The sequence below is a fragment of the Prinia subflava genome (genome assembly GCF_021018805.1).
Source record: "Prinia subflava isolate CZ2003 ecotype Zambia chromosome W unlocalized genomic scaffold, Cam_Psub_1.2 scaffold_39_NEW, whole genome shotgun sequence".
Lineage (NCBI taxonomy): Eukaryota > Metazoa > Chordata > Aves > Passeriformes > Cisticolidae > Prinia > Prinia subflava.
The window spans coordinates 1,102,872-1,114,805 of NW_026960613.1; positions in this window are offsets into that span (position 1 = coordinate 1,102,872).

Sequence of the window (11,934 nt, forward strand, 5' to 3'; positions counted from 1 at the left end):
GGAAACCTTTGAGAATAAATGTCTTGGACTACATCTGGGGATTAGAGCCTCTTTTGGAATCTTTTGCCTTGTCCCTGAAATATTCTTCCAAAGCCCTCTAAGATCTGAGCTAGCCTAGGATCTCCGGGGGGCTGCAGGGGGAAAATTTCAAGATATTACAGGAGGTACAATCAGGATAAACAATTCCTGCTTTAGAGTCCAAATATATGAACTCAGGAATAAGTCCATCAGCTGAAAACGTTGATCTTTAGCATCACTAGATGTCTTCTTGAATCCTGAAACAGGGAACCACTGAAGAAGATTAGTGGAAACACAGTACCATGATGCTGACACAGGACTTTTGTTGTCTCCATAATTTTCAACCACATGGTCATCTCCTTTGCAGTCACTCTTCTAGCCACAAAAGCTATTCAAAGTGTCCCTTTTCACTCCTCGAAGGTGATGGGTGATGTGACTGCTTGAACCTGCTAATGATAAAACACAGGCATATCTTCTCCTTAAGTTAATAAAATTTGTCAGACTGTACTGTTGTTAGTAAATCAAAATTTAGATTTGGTACTTCATTTTCCAAATTTCTAATATAAATGTTACATTGTTCAAATGTATCTCTTGTCTGTTTTTGATCAGCCCAGAAACTACAAAAGCTGAAGTGTTTCTTTCCAGCAAAGACCTGGACATGTCTCCCAAGAGAGAGTTTCAGGTTCACTCCAAAGATCACTTCAGCTATTATATTTAGAGGTCAAATTGCTGAGTCAAATAACTAGTATGTAATTTTTTTTCCTGCAAAAACATCTGGGCCTGTTGGCAATTCCCATCCAGAAAGAGCTCAGGCATGGCCAGTGCCAAAGTTCTGCCTGGAGGAGAATCTCCTACACAGATTTTAAAGCAAGGTTCTTAAGAATCTTGTGATAAAGACTAATTGAACTTCTAATAATTGGTCTCCTCTGAAATTCTGTCAGGATAGGGATGCTCAGCAAACTGTTGGAGTGGTTCTATGACCAAAACTGGAGTTGCATCACAATATCTTTAGATCAGAGAAGGCCTTCAGCAAAGCTCAGATAACCATTCCTGGAAATCTGAAAAATACTTTAAAATATCATAAATGCAAAACTAACATAGACAGCTAGAAAACAAGGAAAAAATCCTTGGGTGACACGTGTCTTATAGGCAATTATAGACTAAGAGCAAAGTACATGGGAAGAAGAAGTCAGCTATAGAACTGTGATAACTTTATCATATCAGTGAATTCACATCATGTAATCAATATATCAGTAATACGTATCTTAGAAAGCTGAGATAACACTTAAAACTTATAACTGATAGTTATAATATAGAGTTATTACTAATTCTTGTGTTATCTGCGAAAATGCAACAAAAGGTGCTTGCTTTTTTTTTTCTCTTCACAAACAGGCATTTAAAACTTCAACTCTAATAACTAGAGATGATCTCCAAGAAGGAGACAGGAAGGGGTGGGGGAAATCAGGCAAACAAGGCCCCCATCTCCTTCTGAAAGAAAAGCTATACCTTAAGATTTAAACAAGCATCCTTTAACAGCATAAACAAGCGGTCTTGAGATGAGGAGTGGGGGGGGGGGGGGGGGGAGGGTGGTGTCCTGATATGAGGGGGAAGTGAGTTTTCCAGGAAGTTGTGGTCAAACCAATCAGTGGTCAGGTTTGAATGTTGGCACCTGGAGTGGCCACTGAGAGGTTAGACACGCCTCTGAGAACACAAGGGGTTAAAAGCAAGGACTTCCAGAGGGATTGCCTCTTTGGTTCCAGTTGCAGAGTGAGCAGACATCCTCCCCTGCCCAGCTTACAGGGCTGGGTGGGGGAGGGGAAGAGACATGTGGAGCCCCATCCAGGATGGAAGGGTGGAGAACTGTGGAGGTGCCTTCCATCCCCGTTCCCCTCTCTCTACCCCCCCCCCCCCCTCCGAGAGAAATTGCCACTTAGGAATTGATATTGGCAGCAGCCGGCAGCGGAGAAGGGGGGGGGGGGAGAAGTGCCCGGCTGCGTGGGGGAGTGCCGAGCCTGCGGCCCTGCTGGGAGCCAGAGATTTTTAACTCTTTCTTAGGCAGAAGAAAACTTTTTCCAGACATTGATTCTCTTGGCTGGTGGTTTGAGAGAAGAGAGAGAGACAGCCTGGGACTGAGACGTCAAAGGAAGATGAGAGGAATCCCAGGTGGGCAGAGATGAAGAGGAGAGGCTTTTTGGGCTGGACTTTTCTTGCATAATGTTAGCCATAGACTGAACCTGAATCCTTCTGAACATAACGACTGTATGTGGGTGGATGCAATTGTCTCGAGCCAAAGACTTTGTGGCTCCAGGGTGGCGGCAACCCGAGCTTTTTCTCCCTGCCCAATTCTTTCCCTCGTCCTCTACGGCGCCGAGGGTGGAGGTTTCCCCCTGCTCTGATGGCGGTGAGGGGAGAGGCAGACGGAATGTCTCTCCTCTCCCAGTGATAGCCCCCTGCTTCTCCCTCCGCACAGTGCCACGGGATGAGTGGCTTGGACCAGCTTTCCCGCTCCCCACACCCCCCACCCCCCAAACCTGCGCAGAGTAGCAGGAGCCGTCACTGTGGTGCCGCCATCCCAGCGTGAAGAGGGGCTGGGTGCAGCTTTCAACCAAGGGCAACGGCGGCTTGCCGCTTCCTTCCCCCTCCCCCGAAAGCGGCGAAGGGGGGCTGCCAGCTCTCCACTGGAGAGAGACAGCAGCGGGACAGTGGTGGGCAAGGGCTGAGGACAGCCAAGCCTGCTATGTTGTTCCTCCTGCCCCCCTGTCATGGGTTGGAAAAGGCATGATGCCAGGGCACGCATGAGTATATGTTTTTCCTAACAACTACTGTGGGATGTGATCAAGAACAGAGCAGAGCAGGCCCAAAACTTGAAAATAGAAAGAAAACTTTATTAAACTACATAAGAACAGAAATAGAAGAGAAAAACCTAAACACACAAAAAACAGAAATGAAAACCTCCAAGAACATTTCTTCTTCTCCCCCAGTTTCTACCCTTCCATGCTCAAACCTTTAACACTTACATATTGCCTTCTATCTTACTTGCTCAAACAAAACCCTGGGTTCCCAATCAAAGTCATCATCACTCAAAAAGAACTAATCTTCAATTCATCCAGGGAGAGAGGAGTCTCTTTTGCACCATAGACCCCCCACAGGAAACACAGGTCCACCCTCCGGTGTTCCCATGTCACCCATGGCACCACCTAGAGAAGTCTGCCAGGGTGACACCCTCCTTTCCATGTCCAGTGCTCTCACCACCGTCCATGGACCAAAACCGCATATAGGGCTCTATTAAGGATGCTTGGCCAAGTACCAAAAACCAACCATCTTTTCATTTCAGGACAGCAGTCCCCCCCCATTTTTCCCCTGGGGCCGAGGGTTCCAAAAACAGAGATCTTCATCCCTGAAGGCAGAGGGTGCCACCACACCCTCTTCCTCTCTTCTCTGTTTGCTCTACTCCTACAGTGGCTGTCACTACCACAAAGTCTTTGGCTCGAGACAATTGCATCCACCCAAATACAGTCGTTATGTTCAGAAGGATTCAGGTTCAGTCTATGGCTAACATTATGCAAGAAAAGTCCAGCCCAAAAAGCCTCTCCTCTTCATCTCTGCCCACCTGGGATTCCTCTCATCTTCCTTTGACGTCTCAGTCCCAGGCTGTCTCTCTCTCTTCTCTCAAACCACCAGCCAAGAGAATCAATGACTGGAAAAAGTTTTCTTCTGCCTAAGAAAGAGTTAAAAATCTCTGGCTCCCAGCAGGGCCGCAGGCTCGGCACTCCCCCACGCAGCCGGGCACTTCTCCCCCCCCCTCCTTCTCCGCTGCCGGCTGCTGCCAATATCAATTCCTAAGTGGCAATTTCTCTCGGGGGGGGGGGGGGGGGGGTAGAGAGAGGGGAACGGGGATGGAAGGCACCTCCACAGTTCTCCACCCTTCCATCCTGGATGGGGCTCCACATGTCTCTTCCCCTCCCCCACCCAGCCCTGTAAGCTGGGCAGGGGAGGATGTCTGCTCACTCTGCAACTGGAACCAAAGAGGCAATCCCTCTGGAAGTCCTTGCTTTTAACCCCTTGTGTTCTCAGAGGCGTGTCTAACCTCTCAGTGGCCACTCCAGGTGCCAACATTCAAACCTGACCACTGATTGGTTTGACCACAACTTCCTGGAAAACTCACTTCCCCCTCATATCAGGACACCACCCTCCCCCCCCCACTCCTCATCTCAAGACCGCTTGTTTATGCTGTTAAAGGATGCTTGTTTAAATCTTAAGGTATAGCTTTTCTTTCAGAAGGAGATGGGGGCCTTGTTTGCCTGATTTCCCCCACCCCTTCCTGTCTCCTTCTTGGAGATCATCTCTAGTTATTAGAGTTGAAGTTTTAAATGCCTGTTTGTGAAGAGAAAAAAAAAGCAAGCACCTTTTGTTGCATTTTCGCAGATAACACAAGAATTAGTAATAACTCTATATTATAACTATCAGTTATAAGTTTTAAGTGTTATCTCAGCTTTCTAAGATACGTATTACTGATATATTGATTACATGATGTGAATTCACTGATATGATAAAGTTATCACAGTTCTATAGCTGACTTCTTCTTCCCATGTACTTTGCTCTTAGTCTATAATTGCCTATAAGACACGTGTCACCCAAGGATTTTTTCCTTGTTTTCTAGCTGTCTATGTTAGTTTTGCATTTATGATATTTTAAAGTATTTTTCAGATTTCCAGGAATGGTTATCTGAGCTTTGCTGAAGGCCTTCTCTGATCTAAAGATATTGTGATGCAACTCCAGTTTTGGTCATAGAACCACTCCAACAGTTTGCTGAGCATCCCTATCCTGACAGAATTTCAGAGGAGACCAATTATTAGAAGTTCAATTAGTCTTTATCACAAGATTCTTAAGAACCTTGCTTTAAAATCTGTGTAGGAGATTCTCCTCCAGGCAGAACTTTGGCACTGGCCATGCCTGAGCTCTTTCTGGATGGGAATTGCCAACAGGCCCAGATGTTTTTGCAGGAAAAAAAATTACATACTAGTTATTTGACTCAGCAATTTGACCTCTAAATATAATAGCTGAAGTGATCTTTGGAGTGAACCTGAAACTCTCTCTTGGGAGACATGTCCAGGTCTTTGCTGGAAAGAAACACTTCAGCTTTTGTAGTTTCTGGGCTGATCAAAAACAGACAAGAGATACATTTGAACAATGTAACATTTATATTAGAAATTTGGAAAATGAAGTACCAAATCTAAATTTTGATTTACTAACAACAGTACAGTCTGACAAATTTTATTAACTTAAGGAGAAGATATGCCTGTGTTTTATCATTAGCAGGTTCAAGCAGTCACATCACCCATCACCTTCGAGGAGTGAAAAGGGACACTTTGAATAGCTTTTGTGGCTAGAAGAGTGACTGCAAAGGAGATGACCATGTGGTTGAAAATTATGGAGACAACAAAAGTCCTGTGTCAGCATCATGGTACTGTGTTTCCACTAATCTTCTTCAGTGGTTCCCTGTTTCAGGATTCAAGAAGACATCTAGTGATGCTAAAGATCAACGTTTTCAGCTGATGGACTTATTCCTGAGTTCATATATTTGGACTCTAAAGCAGGAATTGTTTATCCTGATTGTACCTCCTGTAATATCTTGAAATTTTCCCCCTGCAGCCCCCCGGAGATCCTAGGCTAGCTCAGATCTTAGAGGGCTTTGGAAGAATATTTCAGGGACAAGGCAAAAGATTCCAAAAGAGGCTCTAATCCCCAGATGTAGTCCAAGACATTTATTCTCAAAGGTTTCCAGGGGGGAAAAAGAATGAACTAAGAAGGACAGGGCCTTATCTAGACTCCTGCTAAGGAAGAGATAATTAGACCTCAGCCAATAAGGTCAAGAAAGGGAGGAAGGGTTAAACTACATGGTTACAGACTCCAGGGGTCTCGGGGGGGGGGGGGGGGGAAACCATTCCCCAGGGAAATACAACATCTCCCCCTTCTTTGTTTGACAAGGTTACTGTGGAATTGCATTTTATGGAAATGGTTTGCTCTGGCTCACCCCTGGAAAATGTATGGTTTATCCCAAGTCTGTACCCTCCCTGCAGTATCATGTATCTGTAACTCTATTGGCTGGAGAATGTTACCGTGCCCCTTTGAACCTCTGTGTTAAGAATGCAAAGGCAGAAGGCTCTGTCTCTTTGCCCCTCTTCCCCCTGGAGGCCTCCGGACGCTCCCCTTCCCTCTCCTCCCTTCCCCCTCTCCCCTTCCCTTCCCCCACTCCCGCAGGACCATGCTCCCTGCCTGGAGTGAGACTCTGAATAAACCCTCATCTCATCAGCACCTCAGCAGCCGTCTGAGTCTCATTGCCTGCCAGCACGGGAACAACCACGACCCTAGGACCCGGGGGTCTCCCAGGGGACCCCCCCCGGGAGCCCCCCAAAATTTAAACTACAACAGGTTACAAGACAAACATTAGGCTCATTTTGACGTGGAGTGTGGGTTTTCCCACCACTTACAATTGGTAGGGAAGTCAGGCTGCTTTAGGTTTGCCAACTCTATGTGGTTGACTTCTAAAGGTTGAATGTATGAGGCTATTGATAGCCTTGAAAATCAACGTAGTGTCCCAAATGCTATTGTTACAAGGAAAAGAATAACAAGAAATAACAAAATTGTTTAACTATAGAAATCCACCACCCTTTGAATCCCCAGCCCTTGAACAGTTCTTTGACCCAGTCTTCAGATTCTTGCTTCACTTGTCCGATCAAGTTGTTCATGCTTTGAAGGGCAGCATGGATGTTTGGAGCTTTTGAGGTCAGGTTCATGCAACAGCATCCTTCAAATTCCTGGCATTCATGTCCATGCAGTGACAAAAGGAAATCTATAGCAGCACAGTTTTGAAGCATGGCCTGTCTGGTAATTTCCTCCTCTTCTAGGAGAGAGCTGATGGCGATGGACGTCAAGTCTGCCTGTTTGACCACCCAGCACTCTAGATGGCCCAATTCACCTAGAGCTTTGGCTGCTGTGACCCACAGAAGGAACAGGGACACAGCAACTCTTTTTGACTTAGCCCAATGTAAAAATTCTGAATTACAATTTGAGTCCAAATTGTCAGGACTCCTCTTTTGAATTTTGTTTGCTGATTTGTTATTGTGAGTCCATTCACCGATTAAAGTTTGGTTGGGTGTCAATACAGACAACTGCCCTACGGTACATGGCCCTCCTAAAAGCCGAGACGGAATTCCTGCCCATGCTCGATCCCCACAAATCAAGAACAATCCCTTAGGGAGGCTTTTGGGAACCACTCCTCTAAGGGGTTCACGATCACCACAGCTTGCTTCTGATGATCTTTGTATGGTCGGGGGGTGTGCGACTCTGGAATTTCGTTGGACCTATATTTGTCCAAACCTGCTGGAAATTCTCCAGCCTGCAATGGAATTCCTACCAGACAGGTGGACATAAGATTCTTTGTTGCTGCAGTGGACAAACATATGTTTTCCTGCTGAAGTGTCTGTGCCAGGGTCACCCAGACATTTTGGCGTGGCTGAGGGACGATCCATGCAGCTGCCAGACTGTTCAGCATTAACAAGATGACAACTTGGATGGGGTTCATCACAGGGCTGAGTGGGAGGTGGGTTTTCTCTAAAAGGGAAAAACAAACATTTTTAAAACACGTTAAAAGTTTCTGTTTCTGCTGGAAGGAATCCACACCTAGGAAAATTCTTTTTCCTTTGTCCAGTGGCATCTTCTCTTTGAAGCATCAGCTACTTGCCTCTCATCTCCTTCTGCTTGAGCTGGATTTTTGGGGACAAAAGGTTTCATCCACTTCTGGGGAATCCATCGAGGGCCTGAGGGAGTAGCCACACATGCATAGCCACGACCCCAGGTCACAAGCTCATAGGGACCTTTGGTTTCCCAAGTTTCTGGATCCCTAATCAAGACAGGAGGACGCTGAGACAATTTGAACTGATTGCCACTGTTAAAATGACGTACCACAGGTGGATTCATGTTTTCAAATGTACAGTTCAGAAAATCAATGGTAAACATGGCTTTGCAGAGCTTCTGCTGTGGAGACATCCACACAGTTGAACTGCTCTGTCTAGCCAAACCTGCTTGAGCGTCCGGTGTGCATGCTCAACCACAGCTTGACCTGTGGGGGAATGGGGGATGCCAGCTTTACGTTCCACTCCCCACTGCTGGACAAATTCTATGAACTCCTTGGACACATACGCTGGGCCGTTATCAGTTTTGATTGTTTTGGGGATCCCCAACACTGAAAAAGCTTGCACTAGGTGCTGCTTGGCATGTACAGACTTTTCTCTCCTGCGTGGGCAGAGGCATACATTGTGCCTGAATATGTGTCAATGCTCACATGAACATATTTGAGGCGACCAAAACTAGGAATGTGTGTGATGTCTGTCTGCCACACTTCACAGCTGCCAAGGCCTCGGGGGTTAACCCCCGTGCCCATAGATGGCATGGCCTGTAGCTGGCACTTTGGACAGGTACCCACGATGGCTCGAGCCTGACTCCATGTTAGCTGCAATTGTTGGATCACACCTGGCACATTTTGGTGGTAATGTTGGTGACTCAGCTTTGCCTGTTGGAAGATGTCAGGGAGATGTGCCTTTTCAACTGGTGCAGCAAGGGAGTCTGCCTGACAATTCCCCTCTGCAATTTCACCTGGCAAATCAGTGTGTGACCTGACATGCATCACACAGAACAGATTGTCTTGATGAGAAACTAAATAAATTAGCCTTGAAAGCAATCTGAAGAGATGTTCATTCTCTATTTCTTTGAGCATGGCCTGCTCCGCTCTGGACACTACTCCCGCCATGTAGGCAGAGTCTGTTACCAAATAAATTGGTTCTGAGAACCTCTCAAAAGCTCTTACCACTGCGGCCAGTTAAGCCACTTGGGGGGATCCCTCCACAAACTCAACAGCAGCTTCCCAATGCTGAGTCCGTGGGTTCCTCCAAGTCATCACCGACTTGTTGGAAGCCCCGGATGCATCTGTGAAAACTGTGAGTTCTTCGAGTGGTCTCTGACTCCTCACGAGGAATGAGGTGGAATTCCTCATTGAACAACTTGTGGGACGGGGCATGGACTGATATTTGTCCCCTGTAGCTGTCCAGAGATAACTGGAGACTGGCATTGCTCTGGAGCAAATGCTCAAACATCTCTTTGGTCAATCTCTCAGGAGAGTTCTTTCCCTCCTCAGAAAGTCTGACTGGAAGGTGAATACATGCCAAGTCACAAACAGCCAATTCACACAATCTCACCCCGGCCTTCCGAATCAGCTGAGACATCAACTCTTGTTGCTCAGTGATGGTCTTGGATCTTTGGTGAGAAAGGAAGACCCACTCTATGATCAAGAGTTAATCTCCCTGCTCCTCGATCCACTGGAAAATCAAACCATGCAAATGTGTCAGCTTTCCTAGAACAATGAAATGGAAAGGCACCTTTGGCTCACACCGATGATCCTGCCTCTCTGACAAGGCCTTCTGTACCTCCTCGATTGCCGTCTTTGCCTCTGGGGTCAGTTCCCTGGGAGAAGCCAGCTCCCTCTCCCCCTTCAATAAATTGAAGAGGGGTTCTAGATCTTAATTTGTGAGGCCTAGCCAGGGTCTTACCCAATTCAAAGACCCACTCAAGGAGTGGAGATCTACTAGGGTTTTGGGATTGCAATCAATTTCAAAATTCTGCAGGAACAACGGTCCTTGCAGTGATCTGCAAACCCAGGTACTTCCAAGGCGGCATCCTTTGAACTTTGTCTTCCTGCAATTGAAATCCAGCAGAGGTTAAAACTTTAACCACTAGGTCGAGCGTGTTGGAGTATAGAGTCATGGGGGGCACACAGAAGCACATCATGCAGTGAAGGATGATGGCGTCCTTTCTCTCTGCAGATACCGGAGACAGCAATGAGGCTACGTATTGTTGGCATATGAAAGGACTCAATTTGAGACCCTGGGGCAAAACTTTCCAGTGATAACGCTTAATGGTGGGAGCCGAGAATGCAAACCGTGGGGCATCTTCAGGGTGCAATGGAATTTGGAAGAAACAGTCATTGATATCTAGGACAGCTTAATAATCAATCTCGAGGGAGCATTGTTTGAGTAGGCATTCATGGTTGGAGAGCTCCCATGTCCTCTATAATTTTGTTTATCTCCCAGAGATCATGGAGCAACCTCCACTTGTTCTTCCCTGGTTTCTTTATTACAAAGACTGGGGCATTCCAAGGGCTTGTTGTCCTTTCTATGTGTCTTTGAGCCAATTGCTCCTCCACGAGCTCCTCAAGCGCCTTGAGCTTCTCTTTACTCAAAGGCCACTGTGCTACCCACCTTGGGGTATTCTCCAAGCACTAACTTTTGGGTAGGGCACTCCGCAGTGGCTATTTTCAAAAATCCTGGGGTGTCTTAGGAATGACCATTTGGACTCCCCACTGGGACATGGTGTCTCTCCCCCACAGGGGGGCCTTATAGTCTGCAACGAATGGATGGACACTTGCCAATTTTCTGTCAGGTCCCTCAATTTGCATGATGCTTTTTGAAATCCTTGCCAATGTGATTTCTCCTATGCCCTGAAGTTTGCCAGCCACAGGTTGCAATTCCCAGTGTAATGGCCACATGGTCTTAGGTATAACTGTGATGTGCATGTCTGTGCCTAGGACGTCTTCCACATGGAGGCGGTCTGACCCACAGGCTAGGTTGCATGCCATGGAGGGTTTATTCTCTCCCACCACCTCTGCTCAGTAGACTCCCAGTGATTTTCCTTCTGCTGTGATCTCTGCTGGAACGGGAATGGCCTGGGCAAAAGTTTGCCCCTCTACCAGGTAAAATGGTGGGTGCGTGCAGCGTGCCAACAACATGAGGCCTGTTATCTTTCCCTTAATGGTCATGGGAGCTACCTCAATCTCTAAGGGTGTGTGTGCTGTGTCCCCAGTAACAAAATACTCACTGTCCAGGCCATTGTGGTAAACTGTCAGGTCCTGTGAGATGTTTGACAAGTCCACTGTAATGACTTTCCAATCAGTAGATCTGAAATGAAAACCTTTGGTAGTCAAGAGCCTAAATCTACCTCGCAGCTGCCAAACCTTGTTAGTTGAACATTTCACAATTTTTTTTTTCTGCACCCCCCCACCGTGTTACCCATCCTCCCCCTTTCTTGTTGAGACAAGCATTCGCCAGTGTGGGTCCCACTATATTTATATCTTTGCGCGTAGTTGTATTAACAGCGGGTATGCGCTGTAAATTCACTTTTTTTGTTTGTTGAACTTCTTCTGTTTCTGGTTTTGGGGGCAGGTTCTGGCGAAGTGTCCTGGTTTCTTGCAACGGAGGCAGATGATGCACTGCAGCTGGTGTGGTGACATTGGTTGCCTCCTTGGATTTGGTACTGCAGCTGCCTTAGGCTGTGGGTGTGCCGGTCCTGGATTCCTTTCAGGCGCACTGAACAGTTCTGCTTTTTTTGTACAGTCTTCTATAATTTGTGAAAGACTAGGCAATGGGTCGAGGGGAAGGCTAAGAATAACTCTATGACAGGTCTCATTAGCATTCCTCTGAGCCATCTCCTTGATCAAGTCTTCCTGCACCACTGGATCTTTTACTTGTCTTTCCACTTGTGTTCTCAGACGGTCCACAAACTGCAAGAAATTCTCTGAAGGAAACTGTTTAATGTTAACATAACTGCCCTTAACTTCAATTGGTGGTAGCTGATAAAACATTTTTTCTGCAGCCTTACAGATCTTATCTAAAATTGACTTGGATAACACTCAAGTTTGTTTTTCTGGACAGTGCCAGACACCTTCACCACACAGGTGATCATGTGTGATATCATGTCCATCCTTGTCTTTTGCTTCACCAGGAGTTTGTTGAATCTCATGTAATAGTGTTTTCAAAGACCTTTTGCACCTGTTTTCCCACAGATCATACTCTGAGGGAGATAACA